The sequence below is a fragment of the Dipteris shenzhenensis genome, chromosome 15 (assembly GCF_047967505.1).
Source record: "Dipteris shenzhenensis isolate YYH24624 ecotype China chromosome 15, Dip_SZ_1.0, whole genome shotgun sequence".
Taxonomy (NCBI): Eukaryota; Viridiplantae; Streptophyta; class Polypodiopsida; order Gleicheniales; family Dipteridaceae; genus Dipteris; species Dipteris shenzhenensis.
In genome coordinates, this window is record NC_141610.1 from 41,196,039 (window position 1) to 41,216,647 (window position 20,609).

Sequence of the window (20,609 nt, forward strand, 5' to 3'; positions counted from 1 at the left end):
CCAAGTCCCAAGTCTTATTTTTCATGAATGAATTCATCTTTGATTGCGTAGCACACTCCCACTTGCACTAATCCTCGTGCATCATAGCCTCTCTGTAGCAAGAAGACTCCCTGCAATGAGTAAGCATCACATAGTCTGCTGCTGGAACATCTCAGTCAGCAGTCTATACACTCTAAATGATCTTCTCAAGGGCATTTCAGCTTGCTTTCCCGCTTGCATATCAGCCACATTTGGCTCATCATTTCCACCAATACATGATCCATAATCTGCCCTCAATTGTGTACCTATGGGAGTACCTGGGGGTACCATTTCCTACAGTTGGTGCATGGACAGCTTGCTGTCCATCAACATATGCGGGTGGATTCACATCCTAGAAAGTGATTCTGCTCATTCCCACATCGCGTCTTATGCATCTTCTTCTCATTGAAGACCACATCATGGCTTTGTATGGTCTTCTTTGCTTCTAGATCCCATTGACGATAGCCCATCTCTCCACTTTCACCATAACCCGAAAAGAATTTCCTAGACTTAGGATCTAGCTTCTTTCGAAGCTCTTTTGGCACATGTGCATATGCCTCACACCCAAATATACGCAAATGAGAGTAAGAGGGCTTCTTGCCACTCCATTTCTCTTCGGGAATACCACCATCCAAACTCTTACTATGTGATCTATTAATCACATGCACTACAGTCTTCATTGCCTTAGCCCAAAAACCACCATAAATACTTGCATTGGAAAGCATACATTGCAACCTTTCCTTAATGATGCAGCTCATCTGTTTTGCAACTGGATTCTGCTCTGGAGTATTAGACGTGAGCTTCCTCTTGATCCCACGTATATCATAGAAATGCTGAAAATCATGAGAGATATTTTCTCCACCATTATCAGTCCGTAGGCATTTAAGCATTCTACCTGATTGATTTTCAGCCAAAGCCAACCATTTTTGAAACACATCGCTCTTGCTAGCTATAGCATAAGCCCACACTTTCCTAGTTTTAAAAACAAATGCAGACCCATTTGCAAAAGAAAACTTTATGTCACTTGCTCCCACTATGTCACATGCATAGTTATTTTCAAGATGCACACAACCTGTCTTTCCATTGACATAAGTAGAGAACCATTCCCTATGGATAGTAACATGGAATGAACCACCAAAATCCAAAATCCAATCCTAGGAATATGCATCATCTGAAGTGGCAAGCAAGTCTACAAGTAGACTAGACATGAAGAGAATGTCATTGTCACTATTACCAGTGACTGCATTAATCTCCTCGGTCTTCATTTTTCCTTTGTCCTCCCTAGGACTCTCTTCCTTCTTATTTGCACCCCAATTCGCATTCTTTTTCTTATTCTTTTGATCTCTTTTCAGCTTGTAGCAATCCTTTTTCATGTGGCCCTTCTTGCCACTGTGGTAACACTTAATGTTTCGTGCCCTGGATTTGCTATGAGACTTCCCTCTTTCTTGGGAAATCCCCCTGAACTCTTATCTTCCCCTTTGCACTTTTAAGGCTACATCATGCTTGTTGCCATCCATTGACTTTCGTCTAATCTCCTCAGCCAACAAGCTACCCACAACATCATCAAACTTCAGTACTCCAGTGGTGGTCCAGAAATCTCAAGGTCTATTAGACGTCAAGCATTGCATTGCGCCATGCTTGCTTGCATCTTCTATTAACACAACCTTATGAAAAGGTAATATGATGGATGCTTGCATTAGTACAAATGGATTCTAGGCACACCACTTTGTTGCAACTTCCTTGATTGTAGTGCATGTTAATGTGGCAGCATAGAGGATGCTAAGGAGACATTTGGCAATAGGGGATGATCAACATAGAGGATGCTCAAGATGCTATGCGTAGAAAATGCTTAGGAGTTGTTTGCAGCTGAATAAATAGGCACCAGAGGTTTAATAAATGTTTGAAGCACAGGAGACGTTTGATGTAAATAAACAGTCGCTAGAGGCAAAAAGCTGCAGAGACTTTTAATTATTCTACTATGTTGTGTTTAAAACCAAAAGCAGCTCATGGCATAGACTTGTGATCGTATGGGTTAGAGACTAGTGATATGGGAAGCCACAAATTGCATGTATGAATGAGCTAGGAGACAACAAAGTAAATGCCATCCAACAAGCAACCAATACTTGCAACGTTGTCTTGTCAACAATGTCACTCATGCTTATGAAGCTCAGCATAGTGGACTGTCCGTGATCTTATGGAATACCATTATTATAGCATATGCTTAGCATGAGCAAGCCAATGATTTTGTGGACTTCTTGAAAGAATGCAGGAGGAAGGTGGAATGCCAAAAAAGAAAATCTTTGTCTATGAGAGTTTATGGGAAGCAAGGAGGATCTTTAACAAAATGCTTGAGCAGGATGTTATTCTTTAGAATGCCATGATCGACGTAGCCTGTGCTTAAAACAGCCAAGGCAAGGAGGCCCTTTACCTCTTTGAATAAATGCAAAGGCAAGGGTTGACACCAACCAAGGTAACCTTTGTCACCATGCTTGATGCATGTGGCGGCCAAGCAAGACTATTGCAACCCTGAGTGTTGCATATCTCTAGAGAGCACTTGGAAGCCCTTAAACTCTTTTAACAAATGCAACCTAAAGGTTTGATCCCTGAGAAGGCCACATTTGTCAGCATTCTTCCTGTGTACACAAGCCATGCAGCTTTAGTTGAATGCAAATGGATGCACTCTCGCATTGTAAGGAGGGGACTTGAGTCAGGTGCTAAGGTCTTGGAGCTATCATTCTCAATATGTAAGCATGGGATTCAAGTCTGATATAAGTCTTGGAGATGCAATTACATGGACTGTTTTGATTGCAATGTATGATCAGCATGTATGATCAGCATGGACACAACAATCATCAGCGAGACTCTTTTATCAAATGCAAACGAGATGCAACGGAAGGAGTGATGCCATATTAGGTTAGCAGTTACCATTGTTTCAACATTTGCCAACAAGGTAAGCTCAACTGAAGCAATGTAGATACATGTCTACATGGAAGGAAGTAAATATGAGTCATATATTGATGTACAAAATGCCCCAAAAAATCTCGGTGAATATGTTTCTAACAATTGACCTCATGTTACAAATTATTTTAAAGAAGTGAATATAAGATCTACATTGTTCTAAAAACTTAGGGATAGACACCCAGATTGTAGCTTATGCTTGGCTTTCAAAACTTGTTTCCTTAATGACAACTACATCATGTATTCACTTAGCAACTATATCATTTATGAATGCTTGGCTTTCAAAAATTGTTTCAATCAACTACGTAAGATAGAGCTCAAGATAAAGCTAGCAGATGGGCATTCCAAAAAGGTGTTGGGCCCAAGGTGCAGCAAGCAGATGGGCATTCCATTTTAAAGGTTAGGGGGGCATACAAATTCAGTCGATTGTGTGTCCTCTTACTCCTCAAAGCTTCAAACTGATGGACACGAGCCATGTGCTGCTCCATAGCAGGAGCATGTAGGGAGATTTGACTCTCACTATGCAGAGGAACACCTCCCAAGAGGGCACCCCTTAATTGCACCTCAAATTGGGCTTGTTGAATCTCCCATGCCTTTTTGGCTACCTTGGCTTGTTGTTCCTCAATTCTTTGTGTTTCCTTGGCCAGTGTTGCTTGTTGTGATTCCCTTTACTTTAGCTCTTTTTTCCTCCTCCTTGCCTCTTTCATTCTCTCCATCTTCTTAGCATTCTTGGCTCGCATGGTATCCATCTAACCTGAATGCTTCTACATGGCAAGTGATCAAAACAAAGAGCTTCCCTATTGAATGGCCAAATCCCAGTGGCACAAAATCCTGCATTTATGTTTGACTCTATGAGAGTGGCAGCTAGAGCTCGGGCTGATATGCCAACAAGATCAATTTTTGAAACTTGGGGGCAAAATTTGTTTATTAGCCAAACTGATCTCTCCTTGTTAAAGTTGCTCTTGAGAGACTTGAAGATTAAAACATCAAGGGGTTGGAGCTTGTGGGAAGTGTGTGCCGATAATGTAACAATATCAACACCCCATTCAGCTGCCTTAGCCACAACATCCAAACCAGTGTGCCTCCCATGTCCATCAATTATAAGCAAGTTTATATTGATTGGTGTGACTCCGTTTGGAAGGGAGTTCTTGAAGTGCTCAAGCCTTACAGCAAACAGTTGGCCTGTTGTACAAGCCTTGTTCTGCATTGATGTAATAGCTCCATCCTCACATTGGTTAGATAGTTTTGCATTGCTTTCTTGCCTTTGAATATGTAGTATTCCCTTTCTGAGTAAGCACTTTCATTCCTCTATCTTTGGAGCCTTGCACCCCAGTCTCATTTGCATTCCATATGTTATGAGGTGGGTATTGTACATTGTCTCCAAGTTGTCATGGAATGAAGCAACTATTTCGGCGCAAAGACTCACTGATCGTGGCTCTACAACTCAAAATGCTAGCTCTGGATGCCTTTTGCGAAAGAGATCCACCAACTTTTGCCAAGAACACCATTTGTGAATGGGGTGTGCCGTGTCTGGCATATAGTGGCTACTTTCAGGCTCAAATCATAAACTATAATGCCCCGACTTGTTGACTCTTGCATTCCAAAGCACCACTCACCAATGCCTTCTCCTCTTCTTTAGATAGTACAGGTGCTAGTCCCTTGTGTTTTTTAGTTGTTCTTCCTTCCAACCGTGCAGCCAAGGCAGACCAACTCATGCCCCACCGTTTTGAGCAAACTTGCATTGACAATCCATTTTCATGTGCCTCCATTGCAGCATGCATGTCTTGTTCAGTCCAATCTCTCTCTACTCTTTTCTTGGTACAAGCAGGTCTTGTTGGTGGGATTGCACATGCAGTTGGTAGAGGATGAATAACCATTGGGGGGCCACTCATTGGTGGGGGACCACGCATTTGTGGAGGGCCATAACACTCTTGGTCTTCTAAATAGGCAATGGGAACTCTCTCTCCTTCCTTTAGAAGGTTGAGTGCTTCTCGTTTTCATGGTTCTCATGATACCAATGCACTTGTGTTGTGTGTTGACAAACACACAAAATAGTGTGTGGTGGTCGTGTGTTGAGAAACAGAAGTGTGTGTTCAGAAACACATACAACAATATGTGGAGTTGTTCTATCCAAACACAAAAGGGAAAGACAATCAATGGTAAAAGAGCATAATAATGCTAAGTGAATACAAGAAAGAAAACAAGAAACAAGAAAGGACAAGAAATAACTAAGCATATAAGCTGATAGTAACTAAGCATAATGATGCCAACTAAGCACATAACCAATGCTAATTATGCATCTAAATTGATTTTGCATATATGGATAAAATCTTGACAGTCTAATGACCTTCTACTATATAGGATTGTTAAACATCAGGAATTTTTGCTGCTTGTGAGGCATTAGTAGCTTATTTTCACAACTGTGGCTAGACAATGCCATTTATCTCCATTTTTGCAGCTTGTGCTATAGTAGCAATTGGTTTTCACAGATCTAGGTGGACCACATCATTTTATCCCCAAAAAGCAAAATAACCTTGAATAGATGATGTTCATGCATTTTTAAATAGGATAAGTGACTAGACAACATGGCTTGATGAGAGACTTGGCTCTATTTTGGTCACAAGGCTTTAGCTTGACAACATGAGTTAGAAATGTTAAAGCCTAACAAAATGAGTAGGCAACGTCACGAACCATTCACATCTATTGAAGCAGGTGATCGTAGTCTCTAACGGAGAACTTGCTTTTCTTTTTTGTTGGTGCTACACTTGACGTTGCTTGATTAGAATCATATGAGGTGGCTTTGCAAAGACCTTTGTTTGTTGGCTGTGTCTAGCAGTGTTTTATGTGAATCCCCCCACATCTACAAACTCTAAAGCCTCTGGAGTGAAGCAAGACATCACAACACAGAATGTCGCTTAAGAATGGGTATCTCTCAATCAAGCACTTTTTGCATTCACAGGGTGGCTCAAGTGATTGCATCTTGAGCATCATTTTTCTATTGATTTCTATTATTCTTATTGATGTTTGCAAACTTGGGAAGACTACCTTGATTGGTTGTGGGACAATGAGATGGATTGGGCCGTTGATTTCAGCACAAAGGACTTCAAGAGGTTACAAGACGGTCAATGCAAAGTAGCGTGGCTGTGATAAATGATGGAGATTTGCATGTCTAGAGCCACGATTGTGCCTGTTGTAGGATTACGCAGGTGGAAATATGTGACAGATAAGACCATGAAAGAGAAGGTAGGTGCTAGTAATGTAGCTAGCAACCTCCGTTCAAAGTTCTGCCAACTCCATTTGAAGGATTGTGTACCTGGAATCTATGGCAGGAAATTACGATTAAGAGGTTCCTCAGTGCCAGTAATGTGGATTTAAAAATTTCATACTTTTGGCCCAATATGTACAGAACGTAAGCCTTAGACATTTGGATAGGTGGCGGGCTGGAAAGGGCTTGTTTCCGCACCATGCAAGTGCGCGCACCCAGGAGTTTGACAATGACTGATGGGCATTTGGCCAAAACAGACCACGAGAGCCTATGTGGATTCTATTGGCCACTAGTGGCAGAATCTAATGCCACCGCCACTGCACCCCATGGCAGGGAAACATACCCAAAATGGTTGCCTTTTGGCAGGCCGGTCCCTTTACCATAACGAGTAAAAAGGTGCCACGTGACACCATGTCTGCATTATGATGAGCCACTCCATCTCTTCATAAATAGAGGATTGCCGAAGGATCATGTGTCCTCAACTCTGATAAGGTCCGGCCGACTCCCGATAATTTTGATAGAATTCGATAGGCAGCATTAAACATAGATTGCAATCTCCCCCAAACATGTGCCCGATCTCTCTCTCTCTCTTCCCCCTATCACCACCCATTTTGGGATGAGTTTGGGATTCAATTTGGGATGAGGTTTTTTTGTTGCTCAAGCTTTACCTTTGTAAGTTTGGCCATATCTAGCAAACTTATATTCACTTTGAGATGAGTTTTTTGTCCCTCGAGCTTGATTTCATAAGTTTGGCAGGATATATAGTCACTTTGGAATGAGTTTTTTTCCTGCTCAAGCTTACACTTGCTCACTAAATCTCATACTTAGCGCTTAACTTTCATTAAATCTCATGCTTGTTCATTGAATCTCATGCTTAGTGCTTAACTTCCACTCTTATTGTTGATATCTTAGAGAGTAAAGGAGAGAAGTACTGACATAATAGGGATATACTAGCTTAGTGATTAGTCCTTGACTTCCACTGTAATTGATATCTTAGATAGTAAAGGAGATAAGTATTGACATAATAGGTATATACTAGCTCTACCGCTAGTGCATCTCTCTCTCTCTCTCTCTCTCTCTCTCACACATGCACACACACACACACACACACACACACACACAGACCTTGCTAAGAAACTTTTTTCTTCTCCTCACCCACCTTTTCAATGCCATCTAACTTGACGTCACTCCAAATGTGCCTCCCTTCCATCGCTCCAACCCACCCCCTTCCAATGCTCCACTCTACCCCCTTGTAGTGCTCTAGCTCACCTTGCCTCCTCGACCCCTTCGAACCTCTCTATCCCCCCCCTTGAATCTATAAACCCCTCACTTGTTGATTCCCTAGCCCCTTGACCCCTTCCAACCTCTCGAAATCAAATCCTTGTGGAGGCTCTTTGTCTTAATCGAACCCCCTTTCCGAACCTCCCTCTTTATTGCTAGGAAAATTTCAGTTGCCTTGGATGTCTTGGAGCAAATTCTCGTGGAGGTTCATTGTCTTCATGTGTGAGAGGTCGCACATGATAGTTATATTTAAAGCCTTAGGTAGAGGTCCCACATCTCCATAAAGTGCTTGTCAATTTACGTCATCAAATGGCAAACCAAGTGATGGACAAATAGTGGAGGAGAGGGTAGCCACCATGCAGTCACCTAATGGATGGTTGGACATTGCAAAATGGGATCCGATGAATGCCACCATTTCAACCACCATTCTTGAGTAGCAGCAAAGAGCTAATAGGGCCCTCAACATCAGAGTTTGGGGGATCCCATGCACTGATGCTACCGGTTTCATGACATCCCCCCCGTGGATTGAGGAGCATCGCATTGAGGGTACCTAATGCATAGGTTGCCATACCACTCATGATCAACCTCTTATCATCTGTTTCAGAGATACCCACACCTATCTTATAGCATTATGAAAGCATATAGTGTTACATGGCCATCCCCAAATTCACATGGATGAGGGCCTCATACCCCTACAAGTACATGAGGGGAAGTGGGCAGTTGTTTAAGATGGGAATCTCCTAATACGCTCGTAATGGGCATCTGACGGTGATCCCTGACATAATAGGATAAGGTTTATAAGACTTAGAGCACTTATACCTTGACCTGTACCATTTGGGGATGTAATTTTACCCTATGGTTTGATATAGGGAAAATCTTAGAGTCATACACAGGATGAGATATAGTTTTCTACATTGAGACCGATCAGAGGCTTAGGGAACCCTTTACCCTTAGTTTGCATATATAAATGGCAGTAAGCATACCAATGCAAGACTTGAGAGACAAGTGAAGTTCGTGATCAGGAGGAATAGCTATACTATACACATCATCTCTCACCCCTCTCTCTCTCACTTGGATGATCTATGTCGAGAGGCATAACTCAAATGCCATATTTTTTGGGATTCGGAGCCGATGCATCTCTCAACACGATGTCTTCAGTGTAGGGTATTATTCCCCAATACCTTACATTTTTCTTGAGATCTCTATGAGGAAGTTGAGACCTCACCATATGCAACCCTACATCTAGATGTCTTGGACTTCTTAAGCCATGGGAAAGTCCTTTTTGTTGGAGACTTTGACACAAGGATGGCTACACAATAGGTACTGCTTATTGATTTTTGAGAAGATTCTATTCTAGAGGGATTGATGTTGATGTGGATGGGGCAAAGAGATCCTGAGTACCTCTAGAGTCAAGTGAGCCTCAATCACTTCACATGGGCATCCTTTCTTGGACATGGGTTGATAATGATCTTATCATTTGCAATGATTTGGACCATTGGCCCTCCTTCGGTGGATTCATTTGTTTCCCACATTGGGGAGAGGTGGGGGTAGGGGTTGGGGGGGTGGCGCAAGTGTTGTTCTAGCATACTTGACTACCTCTTGGGATCCCTAGCCTTCTCTTCATCTCTAAGTTCTCGATTTCTGCACTGCCATCTAGAACTGGTCATACTTATCTTTTCTTTATTGTATCATTCCACACCAAGGAGACACACCATGATACCATCTACATACACTGCATACCATCACATCAAGTTTGACTATAGCTCATTCCTTGACTACATTGCTTGTCTTTCTACCTTGCTCATGGATCTTGAGGACATTCTACACCTAGAAGATTGAGCTACTCTGATCACCCATCCCCTCCATGAGACTACCTCTTGTGGGGGCTAAAGGCCACTATATCTTAACCCTGATTATGTATAGTACTCAAACACATGCACCCACCGAAAAACTTGTGTGGCTCTCCCTCTCTCTCACCCTCTTCGGTTCCGCTTCCATTGAGAGCATTCTCAACTAGTATCAGAGCTATCATTTCTTGCCTTCTTGCTGCCCTTTGCTTCCCTATTACTATGGAAGCTTGCGGGAGATCTTCTATTCGCTTGTGGCTTCGAAATAGAGGAAGGGAATCTCATTTTTCTTATTGCAGCAGTGATTCCAGCCTGTTTCCTGCTTCCTTTCTTGCTTGTTTCCAACCTAGGAAGGGTTATCTTTGCTCATAGTTATTGTGTGAAGTCTCCTTGTGCTCATGAGCTATATTTTGACATATTCTAGGTTGTTTTTACTATTCGAGGTGTATACAATAGGCTGCCCCTCCCTTTTGGATAGCTTGTGGCTTGATTCAAGAGCAGAAGGTAAACTATTATCCCCTGGAAAGCAAAAACGACCTCCTACAGCGTGATTCCAACTTGTGGTTTACTGTTTTTTGGCCTTCAAAAGAAAAAAAACGAGTTACTTTCTGGAGAGACTCTACTGCTATGAGCAACAAGCCGCACCTGGAGGACAGCAGCTTGAGTAGCCACCAATAACTAAGCAAGTTTGGATAAAGAAAACAATTTGTGTCGAGTTTTTGATCCTCTTCTATGTTTCGATGCTTGTGTGCTAGACCCGCTCGTAGAGACCACCATTTGCAGTTTCGACACTGTCGGTGGATTCAGAGTGGGTCCAAAACTTCTACTTGTGAAGCTTCTTCCAATTCTGTGGAGATTTGGAGAAGTTCCATCTCTCTAAGCTCTTCCTACATCGAGACGCCCATGGTTTGGACCCGAAGCCATCATTTCTAGATCTATCTATTCTGGTGGATTGGGGATGGCCGAACTATTATTTGTAAATTCTTGCACAATTCAGTGAAGTATTCTTCGAGTCGACGTTCTTCTTCTTTGTTGTTGTAGATTTCTTGAAATTTCTACACAGGTGCCGCATGGCAATTTGGCTAAGTTTAAGTTTTCTAAGGTTCATTTTTGTAAGTAAATGCAAGGGTTGACTGCCTCTTACTCCATCCTTGGATGAGATTTTGGAGTCGTGGCAGAAGAGAGATATTTGCATATTTTCTTTGATTCTGATTATACAATGACGCCCATGTTTTGAGGCATCCTAGGTTCTGTTTTCACTAGTGGTCATTACTGTGAGGCCGTGATTCTTTTGGATATACCTTATGTAGATCACTCTAGTTGCAGTCTGAGCCATGTGCAGTTCTTCGTGGTTTGCATTAGGTTGCAGTGGATGCTTTACAAGCCATTTGGATGCATTGCGATCCTTGTTGGATTTGCTAGTAGGCCCACATTGCCTTGTGGTTGATGGATGTTTAGCACATAGATGCTATTGTATGCTGAGGAACAACTTTGACATATTGCAATGGATGCACAAGTTGTGCTATGATCTCTTGGATGGGATTTTGTTGAGGCATATGCTCATGGATAACATTAATGCTTGAGGCATTTTGGCACTTATTGGCATTGGGATTGCCATTGTTTTGCCATTGCAGTTGGCACTTTCTTTTGGGTCAAATTTGCTCATATGGATGCATAGCATATGCACATGAGTTAGATGCATTTTGATGCTTTCAGCCTTTGAGGTTTGGTGATATCACCTTCCATTTTGGCATACACATTTGGGTGCACCTGGTATTTGGTGTGATTTCTCTCTTATAGGTAGTAGCATTTGGGATTTTGTTTCATTTCCTTCATGGCTTCCTCTTCCATGTCTAAAAAGGAGTTTTTCAGCATTAAAAAGGTTGATGGGACAAACCTTTTTTTGTGAAAAGAACAAATAAGGGATGTGCTTATTCAAAAGAAGCAGATTAAACCCTTTGCAGGGATTGAAGCTAAGCCTATAGATATGTCTAAGAATGATTGGAATGAGTTGGATGCATTAGCAAAGTCGACTGTTAGACTTCATTTTGCAGAGTTAATCTATTTCACAGTAGTAAATGAGCAGACTACAAAAGATTTGCAGAAGAAATTATGTGTCACTTATAAGAAGGAAATTGCCTCTAATAAATTTTACCTCATAAAAAGGTTGTTTGAGCTGCAGACGAAGGAAGGGATCTCCATTGCTTCTCACTTGAATGAATTCAATATTATTTTCAACCAGCTTTAGTCTCAGAAGATGAATTTTGATGTAGAGACTAAGGAAATATTCTTCTTATGTTCATTGCCATCCTCATGGGATACCTTCCATACAACTATCAGTAACTCTCCACTTGGTGGAGTACTGAAGTTTGATGATGTTGTGGGTAGCTTGTTGGCCGAGGAGATTAGATGGAAGTCTATGGATGGCAACAAGCAGGATGCAGCCTTAAGTGTTCAAAGGGGAAGATCATAGTTCAAGGGGATGTCCCAAGAAAGAGGGAAGTCTCATAGCAGATCCAAGGCATGGAACATTGATTGTTACCATTGTGGCAAGAAGGGCCACATGAAAAAGGATTGATACAAGCCAAAAAGAGAGAAAAAGGATAAGAAAAAGAATGCAAATTGGGGTGCGAATAAGAAAGAAGAGAGTCCAAGGGAGGACAAATGAAAAATTTAAGATTGAGGAGATCAATGCAGTCACTAATGATAGTGACAATGACATTCTCTTCATGTCTAGTCTACTTGCAGACTTGCTTATCACTTCAAATGATGCATATTCCCAGGATTGGATTTTTGATTCTGGTGCTTCATTCCATGTTACTCCCCATAGGGAATGGTTCTCCACTTATGATAGTGGAAAGATAGGTTGTGTGAATATTGGAAATAACTATGCATGTGACATAATGGGAGTAGGGTACATAAAGTTTTCTTTTGCAAATGGGTCTACTTTTATTTTGAAAAATGTGAGCCATGAGCCTAAGTTGACGAAGAGTCTCATTTGAGTGGGTCAGCTAGATGATATTGGTTATTAGACCACCTTTGGTTTCTAGAGATGGAAAATTCAGAAGGGCTCTATGATTTTGGTCAGGGGTGCCAAGTGTGGGCTTTGTATCCCTTACATGTATCAGGGGTGTCTGATCATGTTGTTGTTGTAATAACTGAGCAACCAAGTACTTTGTGGCATTGTCGGTTGGGGCACATGAGCCAGAATGGAATGAAACTCTTATGCCGTTTAGGTTATGTACCGCATTTGAGTTTTTTTTACTTTGAATTTTGTGAGTATTGTCTCTACCTGGGGCACCAACTCAATATGTAATATGTTACTACCCTTGTCCAAAATCTAGGGTATGGGGGGACAAGGTCCATATATAATATGCATGGATTTTCTTTAAAAATTTCAAATATGCAAGGGAAAAATATGAAAATTTCATGTCCCCCCTCCCACAAAATATAAGGTATATACCTTGAAAAATATGCAAGATTTTAAGATTTGTTATTTTTCATAATGTGTGAGGCTCAAGGGGGGGGGTCTTTTGGATGAGGGGGGGTAAAATAAAAAATACACTAAAATATGAAAACCCATATCCTTTTAAATTAATGTAACTTTTGCATGTGTTGCCCCAATTTCAAGGTGTAAAGACATATTTGAAGCTCTTATAGTGTAGAACACAACCATGTTAATTTGAATAATTACTAATCATGGCATATTGTTAAATTCATCTCATACTCAAGATTTTGATAGGTTTTCTTACTAAAGGGAGTTGGCACCCCAGGTTTCTCTATGGGAAGCAGACTAAATCAGCCCATAAAGGAAGGGAAAAGAAAGAGCTTGAAAGGCTTGATTCGGTGCATTTAGACGTATGTAGTCCCATGCTTACATGGTCATTAGGCGAGGCTAAATAGTATGTAACATTCATTAGTGATGCAACTAGGAAAGCGTGGGCTTATGCTATAGCTCAAAAGAGCGATGGGTTCCAGGTATTTTAGAAATGGTTGGCTTTGGTTGAAAATCAGTAAGGTAGAATGCTTAAATGCCTACGGATTGACAATGGTGGAGAGTATCTCTCTCATGACTTTTATAATTTCTATGATACATGTGGGATCAAGAGGGAACTCACAGCCCCTCGTACTCCATAGCAAAATCTAGTTGCTGAACAGATGAACCGCACCATTCAGGAAATGTTGCAATGTATGCTTTCCAATGCAAGTCTTTCTGGTGGTTTTTGGGCTGAGGCAATGAAGAATGCAATGCATGTGATCAATAGATCACCTAGTAAGAGTTTGGATGGTGGTATTCCCGAAGACGCATGGAGTGGCAAGAAGCCCTCTTACTCTCATTTGCATATGTTTGGGTGTGAGGCATATGCACATGTGCCAAAAGAGCTTTATAAGAAGCTAGATCCTATGTCTAAGAAATGCATCTTTCTAGGTTATGGTGAAAGTTGAGAGATGCGCGATCGTCTGTTGGAGTGAGAAGCAAAGAAGAGCATACAAAGCCATGATATGGTCTTCAATGACAAGAAGATGCATAAGACACCCATGAGGGATGTGGAAATGAGGAGAATCACTTTCCAAGAGGTGAATCCACCCGCATATGTTGATAGAAAGCAAGATGTCCATGCACTAAATGTGTAGGAAATGGTGCCCCCAGGTACTCCCACAGATACACAATCAAGGCAGATGATGGATCATCTATTGATGGACTATAGAGAGGTTATGCTGCATGAGGATCAGTGCAAGTGGGAGTGTGGTATGCAATCAGAGATGAATTCACTCATGAAAAATAAGACTTGGGACTTGGTTTCTTTGCCACATGGAAAGAAAGCATTGCCATGTAAATGGGACTACAAGATGAAGGTAACAGATGATGATGGTCCTAAGTACAAGGCCCTTTGGTTGCTAAAGGGTTCAAGCGAGAGAAGGGTGTGGACTTTGATGAGATATTCTCTCCAGTTGTGAAGATCACCACACTTAGATGCATACTTGGACTTGTGGCAGTAGAGGATATGAAGGTTATGCAGATGGATGTCAAGAGAACTTTCTTGCATGGGGATTTGCATGAGGAAATTTACATGGTACAGTCAGAGGCCTTTGAAAAAAGTGGGAAAGACGATTTGGTCTGCAAGCTAAAAAAGAGACTCTATGGCCTTAAGTAAGCGCCTAGAGAATGCTATCAGAAGTTTGATGTTTTCATTCGATCCCAGGGTTTCAGAAGAAGTGAGATTGATCATTGCCTCTACACTAAAATGGCTAAGGATAAGAGAATAATACTCTTGGCACTTTATGTGGATGATATGCTATTGGCTAGCCAGAACACTTATGAGCTAGATGCATTGAAGGATAAGTTGCATGAGGCCTTTGACATGAAGGATTTGGGACCTAGAGGTCATATTCTTGGTATGCACATCATGCATGACCGGAGTAGGAAACTCCTTTGGCTTTCACAGAACGAGTATGTTACAAAAGTTTTGCCTTTTTTCAATATGGAGGGGGGGAAGGCAGTAAGTACTCCATTGCCTCCATATGTGAAATTGAGTCAGGAAGATAGTCCCAAATAAAATGAGGAGACGGCCATGTTGGCCAGAGTTCCTTATGCATCAATGGTTGGGAGTCTTATGTATGCCATGATAGCTACTAGACTGGACATTGCATTTGCAATGGGAGTTGTTAGCCGGTATATGGCTAATCTAAGAAAGAGGCATTGGGAGTCAATTAAATGCATTATGAAGTACATGAAGGGTACCAAGGAGATGTGTATAGAGGAGAGATATGTGTACATGGGTACATAGATTCAGACTATGCAGGGCATGTGGATAGCAGGAGATCCACTTTTGGTTATGTGTTCACCTTTGCAGGTGGTGCAATGTCGTGGATGTCTCGCGCACAGAAGTGCATTGCTTTGTCTTACACAGAGGCCGAGTATGTTGTAGCCATAGAGGGTTGCAAGGAGGCTATATGGCTTGATCAGCTAGTGGGAGATTTGGGGATTCATATAGTTGTACCGACATTGCATAGTGATTCCATGAGTGCTATTCAGCTACCTAACATGAAATTCGGTCTTTCATGGAAAGACAAAACACATTGAGGTTAGGTACCATTTTTAAAGGGAGGTACTTGAGGACAAGCGCATAGAGCTTGTCAAGGTTCCTGCACATGATAACCCTGCCAATATGCTGATGAAGAGTCTACCTAGTCATTGGTTTGAATATTGTCATGTATTGATGTGTATTGGATAGTATATCCATTGGTTGTTCTCCCTTAAAGGCACATTGGCCTTTAAGTGGGAGGTTCTGGGGTTTAAAGGCCACTGTACCTTAACCCCAATTATGTACAATACTCAAATACATATATATATATATATATATATGTATTTGAGTATTTATTAGGGTCCACCAAAAAACTTGTGTGGCTCTCCTTGTCTCTCACCCTCTTCCATTCCAATTTCGTTGAGAGCACTCTCACCTCCACACCTTTCATACATGACATGTTTTTCTTGCCTCCAACTTATTGGCTCAGTCCCCTCTTTTTTTTATCTAGTCTACCAAAAGAAGTAGGAATTTGTTTGGCCAAATGAGGGGGTGTTGCTAAACATCCTATTTAGCAAGAACTCCAAAGAATTCTAGCAGAAGTTTCTTAAGTGTGATAGGACCCTTCTCCTCTCACCAACATGAAACTTTGGCATTCCTATGCACTAGCCATCACTCTGACCTATAATGGCTACCTTGCTCCACCTAATGTGCATTTTTCACCATTGGTGACATTCGATACATAGCTTTGAAGCTATATAATGGCCGAGACAAACATTATGAGGGGTTGCATTTCTGAATACATTGTATCTGGACTAAGTACCCTAGCCCTGCTGATCTTGGTAAATCTTTTAAAGAAATGGTGTACATCAATTTTCCCCACACATGGACCCTTAAGCCATCAATCCCACACCTGATCATCTTGACCACATCTTGAGTCTCCCACTCTAGCTTAATGCATCATTCCAAGTGACCATATACCTCTATTGAGTTAGGGATTTGGTTCCATGACCTCAGGCCAATGAGATTACCATGGGTGGCCTTATTAGCATCCCATGAAGTTAGCAAAATTGAGGGTCACCAGAGGTGTTGGCATGCCCATATATGTAGATAGTTTGCGAGCCTTGGGATTTACATGGATAGGTTGCCTTCTTTTTAGTATAGCCTTGAGGCAGCCTCTATTTTGCTTACTTGTCATGAGGCTAACCAAGGCATTTAAGAGGATCTCATACGCCTACACACAGAGGACCCAACTGGCACATAGCAAGCTGCCCATAAAGCTTAGCTTCTATAGAGAGACTACCTACTCATATCAGAGGTGGGCTTCATCGACCCATCGGCCTATATATGGATCCACATTCCCCACTCTTTGAGGTTCTTGATTGGGTAGTTTTGTGTTTCTTCCCACTGATCACATATTGAGGTCGAATAGGCTGAGGGCATACCTAGGGAGGGTACACTCTGCAATCTATAGGAGGTCAATTCAAAGAAGCATTTTTCTTTCAAATGTCTTTTGTCGTATGAGAATCGAGGTCACCATCATTGTCTTTTTAAGATGGATTTGAACCCCTCTCTAGCCTCTTGCTTCACTTTAGTCATAGATGAGTAGCAATCTTCATTCACATGGCCATATGACACAGCGATCGATTATACAAAGATGAGACCATGAGACCCAACTAGGCTCACATAGAGGGTGATTACTAATTTTTTCAATCCAAATAGCATGGACCAAAAGTCCCCAAGGAGAATGCAACCAAGATCCATGTGAAAGAGAGAGATCCGATAGAGCTCTAAGCCGATGGGGGTGACATAGCACTTGTCTGATTGAAAGCTACTATGGGGAGACCACAATAGACCATGCAAGTTGATCAACATCAGTGCTCTATCATGGGTTTTATCCCTCCACATCCCAGACCTCCGTCGAAGCCTTTATTAATGAGACCCTCCTATCCATTCTCAATCACTTGATGGACCTAGTTCCTCAAACAATATAAAAAGGACCACAAAAAATGATACAATATTGCCAATCGTTCTTTCTTTCCATGGGGTCCATTCCATTAGTATTTGTATCTATATTTCTATTTGTCTTGGGTATTTATACCTCCTTAGTGACCACCCATCCAGCTCATTGTATTTGATTTTTTCAGTCTCATAGACTCTTTGATCCTTTGAAAATGCTCTCTCTCTCTCTCTCTCTCTCTCTTCCCCCCCCCTCCAAGCAACGGCCCAAATATGTATACACACAAAGATGTCAAAGACCTATTAGGATTTGGATGGCATATTGCATCAAAAGAGGTTTTTATCATAGCTACAGAAAGACCCAAACAACGAAGTGAGAAAGAGGGGTGAGCAAACACTCCCCTTTTTCCTTTTCTCATTTTGATCCAAATACAAAGCGATAATCCAAAGATATAATGAAAGCCTAAGTCAACCAACCCAAAGCCAAGGCAAAAAGAAGGGAGGACATGCAAAAAAGGGACCACATGCCAAGAGAAGCAAGAAGAATATGCAAACTTAAGCTTTGAAAAAGTAGAGCCCAAGTAAGAAAGACCATGTCATGATTAAGTAAAATTTGTAAGAGAGAGAGAGAGAGAGAGAGAGAGGGAGGGAGGGAGGGAGGGAGGGACGGAGGGAGGGAGATAAATCTGAGTCCTAAACTCTCATAGTAGGCACATGTACCAATGTCCAACTTTAAATGGTAGTGAGCATTATTAGCTTTTTAGTAGCACCAATGTCAGGTAACTTATCAAAATTGGCTTTTGCTGGCTTAAACAAAACTTAATGTGGGTTGTCGTTGAATTGACAAAGTACAAAAAAATTTCCTTTCATAATTGGAGGAGAACCTCTAACACTCAAGCATCTTTAATTACACTCCAACTAGTATCATAGGGCTAGTAATTAACATCAAAGGTGGTTGAGTATTCAAACTTTTGGGCCTCCTTCATCATGTTATCCTAGGCATATTTCCATCTTGCTACATAACTCAAATGACCTGGGATTCATGGCAAATAGATGGTCATGAAGCTCATAATCTCATATCCTTATGAGGAAGCATGGCAAAAGTTGCGCATCACTCATCCTCTTGTGCAACTGATGTTACAAGTTTTTAAAAATAAATGTAAGGAGTTCAAGTGTTTAATCTTGGTGATATAGTCTTTTAAGGACTTTGTCTCCTTGTTTTTAACATTGTAAATTTGGTTAATGGGACCCCACTTAGGACCACTAGGGGCGAACGCGATATGAAAGATTTTTGCAATGGGTCCCAATTTAATTTCTCCTCCTAGTTTAAGGCTCTGAACCATTGTCTATCCTTGCCATCCAAACTCAAACCAAAAGCATCGATGTTGTTCAGATCCCCTACTCACCAAAGGTTTTGCATATTTTCTTGAAGCGTTCCAAATGGGAGATTTTGTCTCCTTCTCTTAGGAACTTGGTGATTAATTTTGAGATTGTAACATGTTTTCTTCTAGAGAGATTAGGTTCCCTTGGGTGAGTTGGCATGGGTGTGCCCCCCTTCCTAGTGCTTGCACCAAGGTTCTCATAGCCTCACTGCTAAGAGCCATTTGTGATATAGGTGGGGTTTGAGGAGTTGGGGATCTCGCTCCATACATTGGAGGTCCTTATGTGGGAGCCCATGTGTTTGGAGGTTGTACAAAAGTTGGCTTTGTAGCACCAAGACACTAGTTTGTTAAATTGTTACATGGGATTGGTTTGGTTTTGTAGGTTGGACCAATGGTCCTTTGGGCATTGGCACATTGCCCCAGGTGTAGGCTTATAGGCCAAAGCAGTCAGATCTAGCATGCCCCCAAGTATAGTAGCCATGTAGGATATGGTAGGACTTGGAATGTGGGGGTCTTATAGGTGGCATCTATGGAGTGTGTGCGAGGAGCAAGTTTTTCGAGTGATTTCTTTTTGGCAACCCACTATTTCTTATTCCACCTATTCCAGTTAGTCCTCTCTCTCTCTCTCTCTCAGATGATCTCTCTCTCTCTCTTTCTGACATCTCTCTCGACTATTCAAGGTTGAGTCCACCCGTATCCAACACTTGGATCATGGGATATGCCTTTGAGGAATCTTGGGATTGTTCCTACCATATTAAAACTGCTCTCTCTCTCTCTCTCTCTCTCTCTCTCTCTCTCTCTGTGTCCCTCCCAACACTGTGTGTGTGAAACTCTCTCTCTCTCTCTCTTTGTGACATCTCTTTCAACTATTCAAGGTTGAGTCCACCTAGCTCAATACTTGGATCGTGGGATATGCCTTTGAGGCATCTTGGGATTGTTCCTACCACATTAAAATAGCTTTGTGTGTGTGTGCACATGCGAGTGCATATAACTCTCTCACCCCCCTCCCCCCCCCCCCTCTCTCTCTCTCTCTCTCTCTCTCTCTCTCTTTGGTCTTTAGCAATTGTACATGGCATGTGCTTTGTAAACTCAAAATCCTTGCATTCTATTTTTCATGATGGGTTTTGCAATCATTGGCCAATTAACAATGATGGTTTAAGGTTTGTGCTCTAGTTTTGTGTAAGAACAAGAAACCATTTAGAACAACAATACTTCTACGAAAGAAGAAAAAATAATGCATTCAAGTCCATGCTAATCACACATTTTTTTGGTAAATTAAACCCAACATTACAAAGGACACAATACTCCAAATTTCTCCATGATATTGGTGTATGATACATAATTGCACCTAAATTATGTTCCAAGGAAAAAAGCAAATAAATAGTTTTGCTACATATTTGGGGTTTTGGGAATGTTCTCCTGTTGCCGAAAAGGACTTGCAAATTGTCATCTAAAAGCATGGATTGGTGTATGAAAATGTTCGCATTGGCATCCATCCCAAACATGCGGAGGTAAACAAAATACAAATGCTTGCATGCAAGGAATGCCTTCCCCTCTGTCACTTGATCCATGAAATCCCGACAACTACATACTGGGTTCTTGGCAATGTCAACATTATAACTTTCCCCCATCACTCTAGAGTTTTCAATCTCTAACTTGAAAACTTCATGTTTTAAGGCTTTCAATACTATGTGGTCCTTTATTGTTGCTTAGAGCAAGGGCGAAATTGATCCTTGTAGCTGTAGCTTTTGAGACTCGCGATCGATATCTTGGTGCAGATGAATTCGAATGACATTGTATCAGGGCCTTGTGTAGAAGAAATCCTCTCGTCTCTAGGGAGTTTATCTCATTCTCAGTGAGATTTGTTCCATGA